This window comes from Vombatus ursinus, unplaced genomic scaffold, assembly GCF_900497805.2.
Source record: "Vombatus ursinus unplaced genomic scaffold, bare-nosed wombat genome assembly UNPS02014770.1, whole genome shotgun sequence".
NCBI classification, from domain to species: domain Eukaryota; kingdom Metazoa; phylum Chordata; class Mammalia; order Diprotodontia; family Vombatidae; genus Vombatus; species Vombatus ursinus.
This window is the reverse complement of record NW_020954548.1, coordinates 5,124,880-5,142,166: the sequence shown is the minus strand read 5'-3', so window position 1 is coordinate 5,142,166 and position 17,287 is coordinate 5,124,880. Positions and strand designations below refer to the sequence as shown.

Genomic DNA, 17,287 nt, shown 5'->3' with positions numbered 1-17,287 from the left:
TTCTGATTTTTAATCTGCTTTGATACTCATTTCCATTTTATGGGATAGTTCATCCCATTCACATTTCGTATTATGATTGCTAACTGTGTATTTTCTTCCATTCTATTTTCCCCCTGTTTTTACTTTTCTGTCTCCTTTCATTCTGTCCCTCCTCATCAGTGTTTTGCTTCTGACCACCACCTTCTTCAATCTTCCCTCCTTTCTATAAGCTCCCACTTTTCTTTCTCCTTTTCCCTTCTATTTCCCTTTAGGTAAGATATATGTCTCAACTGAGTGTGTATATTCCCCCCACCCCCTTTGAGCCAAATCTGATGAGAGCAAGGCTCAAAAAATGTTCACTCACTCCCTCCTTTCTTTCTACTGTAATATATCATTGAGGCCTTTTCACATGACTTGATTATGTCTCCCCCTTTCCTATTCTTCAAGTACAATCTTTTTAGTAACACCTTAGTTTATATATGATATATATATTATAAACACATATAAATATTATATATATATATATATATATATATATATTTCCTGTTTATCTTTTTATGCTTTTCTTGTGTCTCTTAAGATTGACTTTTCTGTTCAGCTCTGGTCTTATCATCAGGAAAGTTTGAAAGTCCTTTTCTTTCTACCTGCTTGTAATATTTCTCCCATGATTTGATAATTCTGGAATTTGACAAAAATATGCCATGGAATTTTCATTTTGGGATCTCTTTCATGGAGTGATTTGTGGATTCTTTCAATTACTGTTTTACCCTTTGGTTCTTGGATATCAAAGCTGTTTTACTAGATAATTTCTTGAAAGATGCTATCCAGGTTTTTTTTTTTATCATGGCTTTCAGGTAGTCCAATAATTCTTAAATTATCACTTATGGTTCAATTGTTTTTCCAATGAGGTATTTTATGTTGTCTTCTATTTTTTTCATTCTTTTAATTTTGTCTGACTGATTCTTGATGACTCTTAAAATGATTAGCTTCCATTTTCCAATTCTAATTTTTAAGGTTTTTTTTGTCTTTAGTTCACTTTTGTACCTCATTTTTTCTCATTTCCCCAATTCTACTTTTAAAAAATCATTTTCTTCAGTGGATTTCTCCCCATTTGGGCAATTCTATTTTTTAAGAAGTTGTTTTCTTTCACCAATTTTTGTGCCTCCTTTTTCAAACTGTTGACTCTTTTTTTTCATAATTCTTCGCATAACTCTCATTTATTTTCCCAATTTTTCTTCTACCTCTCTTACTTGCTTTTTAAAATTCTTTTTGAGCTGTTCAAAGAGAACTTTTTGAGTTTCAGGTCAATTCATATTCCCATTTGAGGCTTCACATGTAGGCATTTTGACATTGTTATCCCTTTCTGATTTTGATGTTTTGATCTTCCCTATCACCACAGTAACTTTCTATGATCAGAGCTCTTTCTGTTTTTTGTTTGTTTGTTTGTTTTGTTTTGTTTGCTCAATTTTAAAGGTTGATCTCTACTCCTGGGGCACAAGGGGCATGTCCCAAGCTTCTTGTACTGAGAGTAATGGGTCTGGTTATTGACTTTGTGCACCAGGGCCTCTGGCACTGTGGCTTATTCACCAGTGTGCTATGGTGGCCAGGCCTAGTCACTCCTTTGTCCCAGTGTTCCAGGGCTGGCAATTTGCCTTCTGTGCTGGGGTTGGATGCCTCATCACTGGCCTGATATGCCACTAACCTGCTGAGCCAGGACAAAGGTGCCTAGTTTGCTGATCTGTGTTGTCGTGAAGAAACTCCTGCTGGCTTACCTGGATATTGTCTGCACTGGGCTGCTCTCCCAATTTACCCAAGTAAAACAGACCTTTCCTGAATTCCTGCTAAGTTATCTTAAGCTGGAAAATTGTTTCATTCTGCCTTTGGATGATTCTATCCCTCCAAAATTTAACATTGTTTCTGAGGGAAACTGGGTCAAGCCCAGGCAACTTGCTAAGTTCTCTTCATTATCTTGGCTCTGCCTCAATTTGTTTCTTTCTTGCTGCTTACAACATTTTCCCTTTGACATGGGAGCACTGGAATTTGACTATAATATTTCTGAATGTTTTTATGTTGTTGTATTTTTCAGGTGAACTATAGATTCTTTCAACTTTTATTTTACCTTCTGGTTCTAATATATCAAAACAGTTTTCCTTGATAATTTCTTGAAATATGATATCTAGACATGGTTTTCAAGTAGTCCAATAATTTTTAAATTATCTCTCTTTGACTGATTTTCCAAAATGGTTGTTTTTCCAATGAAATATTTTACATTTTATTTCTTTTTTTCATTATTTTGACTTTTTTCATTGTTTCTTGCTGTCCCATGGAATGATTAGTTTCAACTTGCCCAATTCTAATTTTTATACATTTATTTGCTTCAATGAGCTTTTGTATTTCATTTTAGACAATTCTAATTTTTGAAGGATTTTTATCTTCAATGGATTTTTGTTTGTCTTTTAACATTTGACCTTTTCTTTTTATGGTTTTATTTTTTTTTCATTTTTGTATCTCCTTTACCAAGTTGTTGAGTCTCTTTTTTTGCATCACTTGCATTTATTTTCCCCATTTTCCTCTGCCTCTCTTACTTGATTTTAAAAATCCTTTTTTAGCTCTTACAGAACCTGAAAACAATTCACACTTTTCTTTGAGGCTTTGCTTGTGGATGCATTGATCTTATTGTCTTCTTCTCAGTTTGTGCTTTTATCTTCCCTGTCAGCAGAGTAAGTTTCTTTGATCAGGGTTTCTTGTTGTTTTTAGGGGGTATTTGTTCATTTTTTAATAATTTTTTTCTTGACAACTTTATATTGAGGTCGGTCTCTGTTACTCAGATTGGGTAGGTGCACTGTCTCAAGCTTAAGGTGTTTCATGCTGCTGGACTCAGAGCTAGTTCTGTAAGTTTCAGTTTTTCCAACATGATATGATGTAAGGAGAGGTATATTCCATGCTATCCTGATCTGTGCTGTGGTCTGTGAATGAACTTAAACATGATACACCTGGAACTTTGATCAAAGTCCCTGATTCTGCTAACCATCCTCATCACTCTGACACTGTTACCCACAACTGTGTATAGGCAATATAATAGAGGCTTCTGCCAAGGGCTAGTAAAAGATCTCTTGTAATCTCCTTCTCACCAGTTTTTTAAACCCTTACCACCAGTAGGCTGAGAGTTCCTCTCCTACCTCAGTTGGTTCAGTTTCCCCCCAAAGCCTGCTGCTGGCTTGCTGGGGTGCAGCCTGCACTCACCTATGCTTCATTCTCATCTCAATATGAAAGACCTTTATTTCCAATCTTCTAGATTGTCTTGGGCTGGAAAATTGTTTCACTCAGTCCTGTCATTAGTCATTCTCTTCTGGAATATATTTTGAGGTATTAATTTAAGGGTAATTTGGAAGAACTTAGGCAATTCCCTGCCTTTACTCTATCATCTTGACTCTGCTCCCTTCAGTCTCTTTCTATTGTCTCATTCCTCTTGAATTCTTCTTCATCCAACTCCATCCTTCTTATTTTTTCAATTCTTCACTCTTGCTCTGATCACTTTTTCTTCTTCTTACAGTCCTGTCACTCTAAGGTTGAAAAATTTAGAAAACAGAGACTATCTTTCACTCCTCCCCTGGTCCATACCTTGAAATTCTTCTCCATAACTCCCCCTCTATTTTTCTTTGTTTAATCTCTGCTAAAGAAGTGGTCTTCTCATTTCCATCACAAAGCCTTCTGATTGTGATCATGATTCCATCTCTTCTAATTTTCTAGGGGATTTTTGTTTTTCTTTTGAAAGAACCATGTTTTAGTTGTTTTGATAAGTTCTACTGGATCTTTTGTTTGTAATTTATATATTTCTCCTTAACTTTGCAAAATTTTCTCTGTTGTGTTTATTTGATATTTCTTGTTGATTTTTATTTTTTAGTTCTGTATTCAATTTATTAACCTTCAATTTTATTGAAGTATGTTTTATTGATTTACTTTTTTGCTCTGAGGACTGCTTTATTTGATTCTAAGGAAGTTACTTTTATAAAACTTTGTACTAACAGACTTCCTTTTATTTAACTTCATATCCCCACTTCCATTTTTCTATCTTTTCCCTACTTTGGGATTTTTATTTAAATTATTGATTTCTTTTTATCTTTATTATCTATTTATTTCTTTTATTTCTGTCTTCCTTTTTCTCTCTAAATTAAGTGTTTAATTCAAAACCTCCACTCCTTGAATTCTCCCTACTAATTATGTTCATTACTTTTTACTGAAATGTTTTCTATTAACTTTTTTCTTTGCCTTGTTTTCCTTATTAATTCTCTTAACATCTAATGTATTCTAAAAATATTCCCTGATTCATAAACTTTTCCCTTATTTCCTTAATCACTATGCTCCTTATGTGTAAAAGTTTCTGAAGTCATAGTTTTGTGATCCCTTTTCTCTCCAATTCCTGTTTAATTGACTTTACAAAGGTCAACCTGTGAACTATTTCTTTCTACGCTAACATTTTGATACAGCAATTCATAACAGAAATAAAGCTGGATAGAAGCAGTACCTCATGGTAGAAAATACTCTTTGTCATAAATTATATGGTCCAACTCTACCCTAAACCTTTGCCAAGATTGTTCTCCTTCATAAGTTCTGTGCTAATAAATCAAATAATTTATTTGTCCATTTCACCTTAAACACACATTCTAGGTACTCCTAGGAACTCAAATTCTTTCTTCTAGGCTAAACTGTCTACCATGAAAGGACAATCCTCTCATAGAATGTGACCTTTATGTGAAACATGGTTTATAATTGTGTCATATAGTTCTTAGGTTTGTCTTGGCAGGTAGACTAGCAAGTATTTTTTTTCTGTTCAGTTATTTTAAATAGACTTTTTCTGTCTGTCTTTAGTGGTTGAACTTTGTTAATAATAGAAACATTGATGATATGTTTGGGTTTATTTATGTTCTACAACTCTGCTAAAGTTGTTAATTATTTCAACTAGTTTTTTTTAGTTGATTCTCTAAGTATCTTATCATATTGAATGCAAAGAGTGATAGTTTTGTGTCCTTGTAGCCTATCCTAATTCCTTCAATTTCTACTTTTATTTCATCCTTTCTGGGTTTCAACTTCTGTTAGTCACTTTGGTTCTAGCACTATAGGACCAAAAATCAATCTCCTTGGATTGAAAAAAAAAAGAACAATAGCTGTGTATCACCCTGTTTATTGTCCTTAAGTATCATCTTCTCTTCTACTCTAACCAGCATTTTTATCCTTTTTTAAATCCTTCTTTTTCTCTAACAGAGCTTATTTAATAATCAGGTGGCATTGTAAACAACTAACATTCCATAGACCAAAAAGGATGTGGCTGTCCAAAGAGTCCAACAGTCACATTGTGCCTTGCTTTCATAGAATAGGAATAGTTGAGAAAAGTAAAGTTTTCTGGTTCTAAGATATAGATGACCTTCTCTCCAACCTTTTTACCTCTTTGAAGGTAACTGTGCCAAAATTATATCTAGAATATATGGATTATTGAGTGCTTACCTGTCAGAGTGATCTCCAAGCTCTCCACTTTTGGCAAGTTCTAGTTCTTTCATGAACTTGCTTTATTTTGTGGATCTCCAGACAAGTGATCTTGATATGAGATAACCTCCCCAGAAGATGAGATAAAACATGATGTTCTATATTCAATATTTTAAACAATAAAATCAATTATATGTATACATATATATCAGCTGTTCACCCAACCCCCTTCACAGCTTTTTCTAGACATAGGAAACTTATATACATTGCACAGTCTTTCTGGAATCTGGGAGTCCTAGCTAATATTCCTGATTCCTGTTACTTTGCTTAGACCTCATGGGTACTTCCCATGACATCAAGCAAAGGACTGTTGGCAGAACATCACAGATTGTAACACATTCAGGTTGTATACCCATTAGTAATAATATTTAATTGTAGACTAAGGAATACAGACCCCAAGATCTCATGCAGCATAGGACATGGATATACATGAAATTGAACTCCTGGAGACCAGAACTTTTCCATTCAGTAGGAATTATTGGTAGGGAATTTCAACTACTTGCTCTCAAACAATTCTTCAATTGGCAGAGAGAATGGATTCAGCAACAAGCTCTAGTCAAAGAAGTTTAATGCCAATGGATTGACTTCTGTTGTGTTTATTTCTGTAGAGAAGTTACTAAATCAGAATGTTTTTGAGAGGTAAAATGGAAAGTATTCCAAACTTATGTTTGCTAATGTTATTCTATTATTTTAAAAAATTAACCCTGATTATTGATATAATTAACTGAAAAAGTCAGAAAATTGCACAATACTATGATGGAATTTAGTCTGAAACATGACCTGTCAGTGAGGAGGTCTGCATAATCTGTAATATAATCTGTGAATACTTATACTATGTTTCATGAATTTTCATCATATAATTAGAAACAGTTATCCCATGAGAAGACTGATTAAAACAAAATGGAATTGTTTAAGTACAGCCTTAGTTAAGTGAGCTTTCTCATAGAAACAAAATTTATCTGAGATTAGCTTCAGTTGTGATATTAGATACACTTCCTACATTATAGACAGTTTTTTGCAATAAGAAACATATACTTCTTATGTTTATATTTCATGGAATGTATTAAAAAATGGATGGAGTATGCAAGAGAAAGCATACTAGCCTGTTAAAAAATAAGTGTCTAATAAAGTGTTCATCTACTATAGAAGAGTATAATACAAATCATGAAGTTGAAATTTTTATTTTTCCCACAGCCGTAAAAAAGGAAGGAGATTTGATATACTAGAAAATAAAAGACTCTGTGCCCTATTTCTTTTTCTCTCTTTCTTTCTTAATCCCAAGAAGATATTACACACTGAGACAAAAAAAAAATTCTCTCATTGGATTCTATTTTAAATTTTGAAATTGGTTCAGGCAATTCTCCAACATAAAGTATTGTTTTATCATAAATCCACCAAGCTAGAAAGCATTTTTCCAAATATCACACAGAAACAGAATTATAAGCCTATAAATCTTACTTGGTGAATTTTAATATTACCAATATATAAATTACTTAATTTATTTGATCATTAATTATTGATATATATGGCCAAATACTCATATTTTTTTGTTTCTAGTGATATTTCAATGAGCCTTACACATCATATATATATATATACATGCATACATGTGTATGTGTGTATAATATATATATATATATACACATATGTGTATTACAGTATTATCCTCCTTGTATATCTCTAAAGAAAAAAAATAATTGACATCATGTAGATAAAATGCTACAACAAGCAAATATATTATAAAATTAACTTCTAGGTGTACTTTTTCAAAATCAAGAAAAATTCTTTAACGAATTATTTTTGTATATTTCTCCCATTGCTTTAAAAAAAGGTATTGTATTTTTTTCAAATAATAAAATGTGTGTTTTATAAGGCTTCCCAGATATCTCAGAGAGTTGTAAAAATCTGTATATTCAGTCTCAGCCACCATGAAAGATAAATGCTGAATGTTTTTAAATGCTTTATGCTCTGAAGTGTTGATGTTAAATCTTTACTTAGCTTATCTCAAGGAAACTATGGAAACTACAGGCATACAAAAATACAAATATAAAGAGCTCTTGAGACTAGAAGGGTTCTTGGAAAATAAACTCCTACCTCCTCATTTTAACAGGTGAAGAAACTGGAAGTTAGAGAGTGACTTGTCCAAGGTCATATTAATAGGATTTAAAACCACTGGAATTAAACTCAGGGTCTCTGCAAATAAAGCACTCTTCATTGAACTACTGAAACTAGAATAATATCAACATACTGACAATTCCTCATAGGTTTACAAAACATATAAGATTTAATAGGTTCATAGTTCTAGGACTTTAAAGGTCCTTAGAGATTATTGTCCTACCTCCTAATTTTACAGATGAGGAAATTGAGACCAAATGAGATTTAAAAGCCCCCCAAAGTTGCAGGATATAAAATAAATCTGAATAAATCATCTGCATTTCCAAATATTACCAACAAAGTCCAACAGCAAAAGACAGAAAGAGAAATGCCATTTAAAATCACTGCAGACAATGTAAAATGCACGGGAGTTTACCTGCCAAGGCAAAATCACAAAATATATTAAGACAGTTACAAAACACTTTTCACACAAAGAAAGTCCTTTTGACCTTGTTTCAGTATGTAATGATATGTTGGTCTTTACCTAGTATGTACCAAACTTCTTTCCAGGTTTCCCAGCAATTTTTGTCAATAATTTCTTGTCCCAAAATCTTGGATCTTTACATTAATCAAACACTAGAGTGCTATGGTCATTTACCACTGTGGTTTTTGTACCTCATCTATTCTACTGATCCACCACTCTATTTCTTAGCCAGTACCAGATTGTTTTGATGATTACTGCTTTATAAAACAGTTTAAGATCTGGTACAGGTAGGTCACTTACTTCTTTTCCATTAATTCTCTTGATATTTTTGAATTTTTATTCTTCCAGAATAATTTAGTTATTATTTTTTCTAGTTCCAGAAAATAATTCTTTGGTAATTTAATTGATGTGGCACTAAGTAAATTAATTTAGGTAGAATTGTTGTTTTTGTTACATTGGTTCAGTCTACCAATAAGCAATTGATATCTTTCCAATTATTTAGATCTGACTTTGTCTAAAAAGTGTTTTGTAATTGTGTTCGTATAGTTCCTGGGTTTGTCTTGGCAGGTAGGCTCCAAAGTATTTTACATGGTCTACAATTACTTTAAAAGTATTTTCTCTTCCTATCTCTGCTGCTGGACTTTGTTGGTAATATATTTTGCTGGTGATCCATGTGAGTTTATTTTATAGCCTGAAACTTTATTAAAGTTATTAACTGTTACCACTAGGTTTTTAGTTGATTCATTAAGATTCTCTAAGTATACTATCAAATCATCTTCAAAGAGTTTTGTGTCTTTGTTGCCTATTTTAATTCCTTCAATTTCTTATTAATTCTCATGGCTATAGCTGGCATTTCTAGCATTTTATTGAAGAATAACGGTAATAATGGGCATCCTTGCTTTACTCTTGATCTTATTGGGAAGACTCCATCTTATTTCCATTACAGATCATGTTTGTTCATGGTTTTAGATAGATAACACATCATTTTAAGCAAAGCTCAATTGATTCCTATGCTCTCTAGTGTATTTTTTAAACCAAGTAAGAAATTTTATTAGTATTTTTCTATGATTAGTTTAGAATCATTTTTTCTCTTGTCTGATCTGTAATTTTTTGAAGCTAAAATATATATTTTTTTGTTTTCCACTTTTAAAAGTATACTTCATTCTTCTTAGAGACTGCATTCTTTGATTTTCTTACCCACCTGCTTCAAGGAAACCCATGTGTTAATATACTTCCTCAAAGTTTAGCTGATATCAAGTAGTTCTTTAATCCAGTATCTGGGCTGCAAATTGAGCTGCTCTATCAGATGAAAGGATAGTTGAAAAGCCAAGACCAGTAGGCATTTGAAATGAGGACCATCCATCCTGAGCTCCCTAATCATGTGTGAAGGAAAGACAGTTGATGATTATTGGATACGCAGTATTACCAGATAATACAGGTATCAAGGAATTGCTTCTGCTAGCTTCTGGCACAAATACAATAGGAGCACCATTTCCTGCATATTCTTCTTTAATCTTTAGAGTTTGATCTGGTCCATTATGTGCAGATTTTACTCAGAGGTCACAGGAAATTCCATAGTTCCCATATGCCTTCTTAATTTTCTCACAATGACCAGTGTCAGAAGATGAGCCCATCAATTCCACAACTCTGAATGGACTTTCTCCATTTTGAAGCAACTGCACTCTTTCTGCAACTCATTCAAAGTTTTTCTTCACCATCTGGAGGCCTTCAGGAATCATTTCCTCAAGGTGCCAGCATGAATGCTTTTCTTTCTGTTGGATTCTATCACCAGATGGCTAGAGTCTCTAGTAACCATTATCAATAACATCAGCAAGAACAGTTTCTTTTGCAGTTAGATCAATATCAAATTAAATCCTCATATTGACCAGGGAATAGTTCTAAGGTAACCAGGGTTATCTCAATATTTCAAAAGTAGGCTGTGTGGAAAGACTCATGATATCCATTCTAGTCTGATCTATGTTAAGTCCATCAAAACACCATTTTGCAGCAAAAAGCTGTTCTTCAGACCACTGTGGATCAGTTTTGACATCATCCTTGAAAAACAACTCCACTTTAGGTGGATAGAATTTGTATCTTTCTTTGAAACCAGATTTTCTTTTCAGAAAAGAACCAGTTGCAATTCTCCTACATACCCATTCAATCCATTTCATACTGAGGCACAATGAAAGCTGCCTCACCACATTGTTTTTTAATGAAATCAGTTTTGATATCTGCTTCCTGTAATAAGTCAAAAATATAGCTAATAATTTTGTTTGAGATCACAGCTTTTATTCCAGGTGATTTTTTTTCCCCTAGCTGCACTACCTGCTTTAATCTGGTCTTTAGTCTGTAAAAGGACATCTCCAGGAATATCCAACAATTCATAGACCTCTTTTGTTTTACCTTCATAAAGTTTCTTGCCAATCTTCAGTATTTCTGAGGTCACCATTCCTCTGACTGCAGTGTTGGCTAATTGGAGAACTGAAGGAACCTGGGGAGAAGGAAAAAGCCCCTCTAGTGTTCTTAATAGGATTGGATGTTGCAGTTTGTCAAAAGTTTTTTTTTTCCTGCATCTATTGAGATAACTATATTATTTTTGTTGTTATTCTTAATGATACGGTTCAATGATGTTGACAATTTCATTAATATTGACACAGCTCTGCAGTACTGATATAAATTCCACCTGTTCCTAGTTTTTTATTCTTGTTGCTTATTGCTGTGTTCTCCTTCCTAGTATTTTATTTAAATTTTTTTCATGGAAATTGGTCTATAGTTCATATTCCCTATTTTTTATCTTCTTGGTTTAGATATCAGGACTACATTTGTGCTAAAAAAGGAATTTGGAAGGACTCTTTATTCACATTTTCCCCCCAAATAGTTTATATATTATTGGAATGAGTTGTTCTCTAAATGATTGTTACAAATATATATATGTATATATATATGTATATATGTGTGTGTGTGTGTTTTGTAAATATCTATCCATTTCACTTACGTTGTCAGATATATTTGCATATAATTGGGCAAAATAGCACCTAATTATTGCTTTAATTTCCACTTCATCAATGGTGAATTTATCTTTTTCATTTTTGATACTGGTAATTTGGTTTTCTTCTTTTTAAATTAAAATGACAAATGGTTTATCTATTCTATTTTTCCCCATAACTATTAGCTCCAAATTGTATTTATTAGTTCAATAGTTTTCTCTTAGTTTTATTATTCTCTCCATTGATTTTCAGAATTTCCAATTTGGTGTTTAACTCAGGATTTTAAATTTTTTTTCTATTTTTTTAAGTTTCATGCCCAATTCATTAATCTGTTCTTTCTGTATTTTCACAATGTAAGAGTTTAGAGATATCAATTTTCCCCTGAGTACCGCTTTAATTGCATCCCATAAATATTTGTATATTGTCTCATTGTTGACATTCTTTTTAATGAAGTTATTGATTCTTTTTTATGTTCTTTGACTTACTCATTATTTAGGACTAGATTATTTAGTTTTCAAATAACTTTTAATCTATCTTACCTTTATTATATTTATTACATGTAATTTTTGTTACACCATGATCTTAAAAGGATGCCTTTGTTATTTCTGCCTTTCTGCATTTGATTTTGAGGTATTTATATAAGGATGAGACATGGTCAATTTTAAATACCAAATAAAAAATTCTGAAAAACAAAGGAGAGATAAATAAAATTTAATGTAAGAAAACTATGGAAGTAATAAATCCAAGAGCAAATTTTATGAAAAACTCAATAAAATAGATAAACCTTGACTTTGGAGAGCTACAATGGCAAAGTAAACAGTAAGTCACTCTCATGCTCCCTTATTGACCCTGAAAAACCCAGGCAATACTGTGACAGGAAAAATTCTGGTACAGTAGAGCCAGCAAAAGATGGGATATAGCAGTCTTTTTGTTCATGAGGCTAGGAGGATTAATGGGAAAGGTCCCTTTTGTTGTGACTGAAGGAGACCTTACAGTGTTGGAGCAGGCAAGTGTCAACACCAGAACCTGCCCCTCCTTCACCCCCCCCCCACTTACATGCCTTGGCACAGCTTAAGAAATGTCAGACACCATGTGGAGAACCACCGCATGCGCTGGAGGACAGGTGTCCATCAGAAGCTGAAACTACCCATGCTTTGGCACAGCACCAGGTTAGGAGACCTCCAGCAACCAGACCACACACATCCACATCCCCCACCCCATAAGCTTCAGTGTAAGCCCAAGTAATCCCCAAAAACCCCACGTGGCTTCAGCACACACCAGCCACCACCAGCAACTCCAGCTCAGCACTAGGTAAGCTTTCAGACACCTACAGCCTCCAGCTCCCAGCACCTGAGTCTCCACCTCAGTAAATCAGTAACCAGACCCCTAGCCCCCAGCACAAGAAGTATGGGACAGTGGTCCCTGTGCTCCAGAAGCAGAGATCAACTTTAAAAGCCAGGAAAAAGGCAAACACCATGAGTAAAAAGCAACAAAGAAAAACAAAGACCATGGATTCTTACTGTGGGGACAAGGAAGATCAAAACACAAATTCAGAATAGGACAGCATTGTCAATATAACAACATCTGAAACATCAAAGGTAGATGTAACCTGGTTTCAAGCTCCAAAAGCTTTTTTGGAAGAGCTCAAGAAGGATTTTAAGTGTCAAATAAGAGAAGTAGAAGAAAACATTAACAATTCCTTTACAAATACAATTGACAAAATGGACAAAAAGTACACTGAAAAAAAAAGCAAACAAAACAACTCCTTAATTAGAATTGGTAAAATGGCAAGTGGAAGCAAATGACACTATGAAACATCAAGAATTAGTGAAAAAAAATTAAAAGAATGAAAAATAAATAGAAGAAAATGTAAACTACCTCACTGGAAAAATGACTGACCTGAAAAATAGATTTAGGAGAGATAATTTAAGAATTATTGATCTATCTAAAGGCCATGATCAATGAAAGAACCTGGACAGAATCTTTGAAGAAATCATCAAGTAAAACTACCCTGAGGTCCTAGAATTAGAATCCTACTATTAGCCCTCTCCCTTTTCTTTCCCCTTTTCCCTCCTACTGCCTATAGGGCAAACTAGATTTCTATACCTAACTGATTAGGTTATTTCCTTGTTGAGACAAATCTGATGAGAGTAAGGTTCAAACAATGCTCATCTCCCTCCTTTCTTTCCCTCTACTGTAATGGGTTTTTGTGCCTTTTCCTGTAGTAATTAACCCTTGTCTGCCTCCTCCTTTCCTCTTCTCCCAGTACATTACTTAGATCAGATTGATCCATTTACTTAGATCCATTTAACCTACTTGATTAGATTTTTTTATCATTACATCAAAGTCAACTTATACCCACCCCCTCTATATATACCCCTTTAAAATGATATAATAACAATACAATTCTCAAGAGTTAAAAGTGGCATCTTCCATTGTAACAGTTTGCCCTCATTAATAACATGTTGTTGTTGTTATTGTTTTTTTCTGTCCCATTTGCCTTTTTATGTCTCTTTTGAGTGTTGTATTTGAAGATCAAATTTTCTGTTGAGCTCTGGTCTTCTTACCAGGAAGGTATGGAAGTCCTCTATTTTGTTGAATTTCCATCTTCTCCCCTGAAAGATTATGCTCATTTTCTCTGGGCAGCTGATCCTTGGTTGTAATCCCAGCTCCTTTGCCTTATGGAATATTATATTTCATGCCCTACTATCTTTTAATGTAGAGGCTGTAAGGTCTTGTGTAATCCTGACTGTGGTTCCACAATATTTGAATTGTTTCTTTCTGATTGCTTGCAGTATTTTCTCTTTGACATGGCAATTTTGGAATTTGACTACTACATTCCTTGGCGTTTTCAGTTTGGGATCTCTTTCAGGAATTGATTGGTGGATTCTTTCTATGGCTATTTTATCTTCTGGTTCTAGGACCTCAGGACAGTTTTCTTCGATGATTTCCTGAAAGGTGCTGTCCAGGCTCTTTTTTTCGTCTTGATTTTCAGGTAGACCAATAATTTTTAAGTTGTCTCTCCTGGATGTATTTTCTAGGTCAGTTGTTTTACCAATGAGGTATTTTACATTTTCATCTATTTTTTTCATTCCTTTGTTTCTATTTGACTGATTCTCGCTTTCTCATAGAGTCATTACCTTCCATTTGCCCAATTCTAATTTTTAACAAATTGTATTCTTCTATTAGATTTTAGACCTCCTTTTTCATTTGGCCCACCTTATTTTTTAAGAAATTCTTCTCCTCAGTGAGTTTTTGTGTCTCTTTTTCTGTTTGGCCAATTCTGCTTTTTAAGGAGTTGTTTTCTTCAGTTAATTTTTGTCCTTCCTTTTCCAAGCTATTGACTCTCTCTTTCATACCTCTCATTTCTTTTCCCAGTTTTTCTTCTGCCTCTTTTATTTGACTTTTAAAGTCATTCTTGAACTCTTCCAAGAAGAGTTTTTGGGCTTCAGACCATTTCATATTCCCTTTTGAGGTTCCAGATGTGGGTTTCTTGACAATGTTGTACTCTTCAGAATTTCTGCCTTGATCATCACTGTTCCCATAAGTATACAGTACTATAGTACTTTAGTACTATAGTATTATAGTAATTTCTTTTTGCTCATGGTGTTTACTTATTTCCTGGCCCTTAAAAAATTTGAGCGCTCCTGCTGGGGACCAAGGGGCACTGACTCAAGCTTCTTGTGTTGGGAGCCTGGGGCCTGGTAACTGGCTTTGTGTGCTGGGGCCTCTGATGCTGGCAGTTGGAGGCTGTAGGGTTCTGGCAGCTTAACATAGTGTTGGGCTGGAATCAGCAATATTGGAACTCTACTAGGAGGATTGGGTATTCTAGCCCCTGGAGCTTGCCTGCTCACCTCAATCTTTGAACCTTTCCTTCCATTTACTTTCTTCAGCTCCTTTCAGATGAATGTTTCCCTGCTGCAGGATGTTTCTCACCCTGGGACTTTCCCCCTTGGAGCACTTCCCAGAGTTTTGCTGAGACACTGGGAGATGTGGCTGCCATAGAATGCTGAGGCACATGTTGTGTTTCTGAGTTGGTTTCCAATGGTTCCCCAGTCTGTACTGAGGCACTGAAGGGTCCTAGTGTTGGTGTTTTCCTGCTCCACCCCCTGGGATTCAGGATCTACCATGCTGAAGTGGGGCTTTCTGCTAACTTCCTGGGATGTCTCTCCTTCTGTACTGCTTCTTTTCCCCTAGGGCAAGAGGGGCCTTTCCTATCCTATCTCTTTTGCCCTCCAGAATATTATATTCCATGCCCTGTGGTCCCTTAATGTAGAAGCTGCTAAATCTTGTGTTATCTTGATTGTGTTTCCACAATACTTGAGTTGTTTCTTTCTGGCTGCTTGTGATATTTTCTCCTTGACCTAGGAACTCTGGAATTTGGCTGCAATATTCCTAGGACCTTTCCTTTGGGGATCTCTTTCAGGAGGAGATTGGTGGATTCTTTCAATTTCTATTTTGCCCTCTGGTTCTAAAATATCAGGGCAGTTTTCCTTGATAATTTCTTGAAAGATGATGTCTAGGCTCTTTTTTTAATCATGGCTTTCAGATAGTCCAATAATTTTTAAATTCTCTCTCCTGGATCTATTTTCCAGGTCAGTTGTTTCTCCAATGAAGTTTTTGCCATTTTTTTTTTCATTCTTTTGAATTTGTTATACAGTGTCTTGATTTCTCATAAAGTCACCAGCTCCCAATTGCTCCATTCTAATTTTTAAGGAACTATTTTCTTCAGTAAGCTTTTGGACTTCCTTTTCCATTTGGCCAATTCTGATTTTTAAAGCATTCTTCTCCTCATTGGCATTTTGGACCTCTTTTGCCATTTGGGTGAGGTTATTTTTTAAGGTGTTATTTTCTCCAGTATTTTTTTGGGTGTCCTTTAGCAAGCTATTGACTTGTTTTTCATGATTTTCTTGCACCACTTTCAGTTTTTCCTCTACTTCTTTTACTTGCTTCTCAAAATCTTTTTTGAGCTCTTCCATGGCCTGGAACCAATTCATATTTTTCTTGGAGGCATTGGATGTAGGAGCTTTGACTTTGTTGTCTTCTTCTGGTTGTATGTTTTGATCTTCTTTGTCACCAAAGTAAGATTCTATGATCTGACTCTTTTTGTGCTGCTTGCTCATGATTCCAGCCAATTACTTGAGTTATAAACTCTTTGTTAAGGTAGGAGTTGGCTTCCAATGTGAAGGATGTACTGTCCAAATCTTCAGGAGTTTTGTGTAGCTGTTTTCAGAGATACTTCTAGGGATCTGTACATTTTCAGTTCTTCCAAGGTGCTATGATCAAGGGTGAGGTGTTTACTCCTTTCCTGGCCTGGTGGTCTATGAGTGACCACAAAGCACTCTTTTATCTTGAAGGATTTCCTCTCTACCACCACTACAATCTCCACCATGCCAGCACTCCTAATTTCCCCAGGACCACCACTCAGAAGTGTGACCCAGATCTAAGCACTGGAAAAGCAAGAGAATCCTGCACCAGCACCAGCAAAGGGATCCCTGGAATCCCCCTCTGATCAGCCACTTGATTCCCCCTCAGTCCATGGGCCAGAAAGTCTGGAGGCAGCCACCACCCTGGGGCTGGACTTGGGTACTGGGACTGGGGCCAACTTCTCTCTCACCACAGATACAGACTTTTCCCACTGACCTTCAAATTTATCTTCAGCATTCATGGTTTGAGAAGTTTAGAAACCACCACAGCTGCCCATGATTCAGTCCTCTGAGGCTTGCTCCAGGTTCAATGAGGCCTGTGCACCCACACCAAACTGCACTCCTCTCCCAGCCTTGTGTGATATACCTTTCTGATCAACCATCCAGGTTGTCTTGGGCTGGAAATTTGTTTCACTCTGTCTTTTTGTGGGTTCTGCTGCTTTAGAATTTGTTGAGAGCCATTTTTTTAGGGTATCTGGAAGGGTTTGGGGGAGAGCTCAAGTAATTCATTGCTTTTACTCTGCCATCTTGTCTCCACCTCTGATACTTATAACTCTAGAGAACTTGTATCTTTATTACATCATTTACAAGGGTTATACATAGAGCATATGGGTATAAGTTGATTTGATGTGATAATTAAAACAACTAATTAAGTGGTGAAAAGGGATTGTAGTGAGAAGAAAGGAGGTGGCAGAGAAAGGTAAGTTATATCACATGAAGAGAAAAAAAGGCAGAGAGATGAGAATTGTTTGAACCTTACACTCCTTGGATTTGAC

General features: G+C 35.1%; 1 pseudogene; it reads right to left on the bottom strand.

The window, feature by feature from the left end:
* Positions 1 to 9,266: 9,266 nt before the first annotated feature.
* LOC114043615 lies at positions 9,267 to 10,547 on the bottom strand (annotated as a pseudogene).
* Positions 10,548 to 17,287: the final 6,740 nt, after the last annotated feature.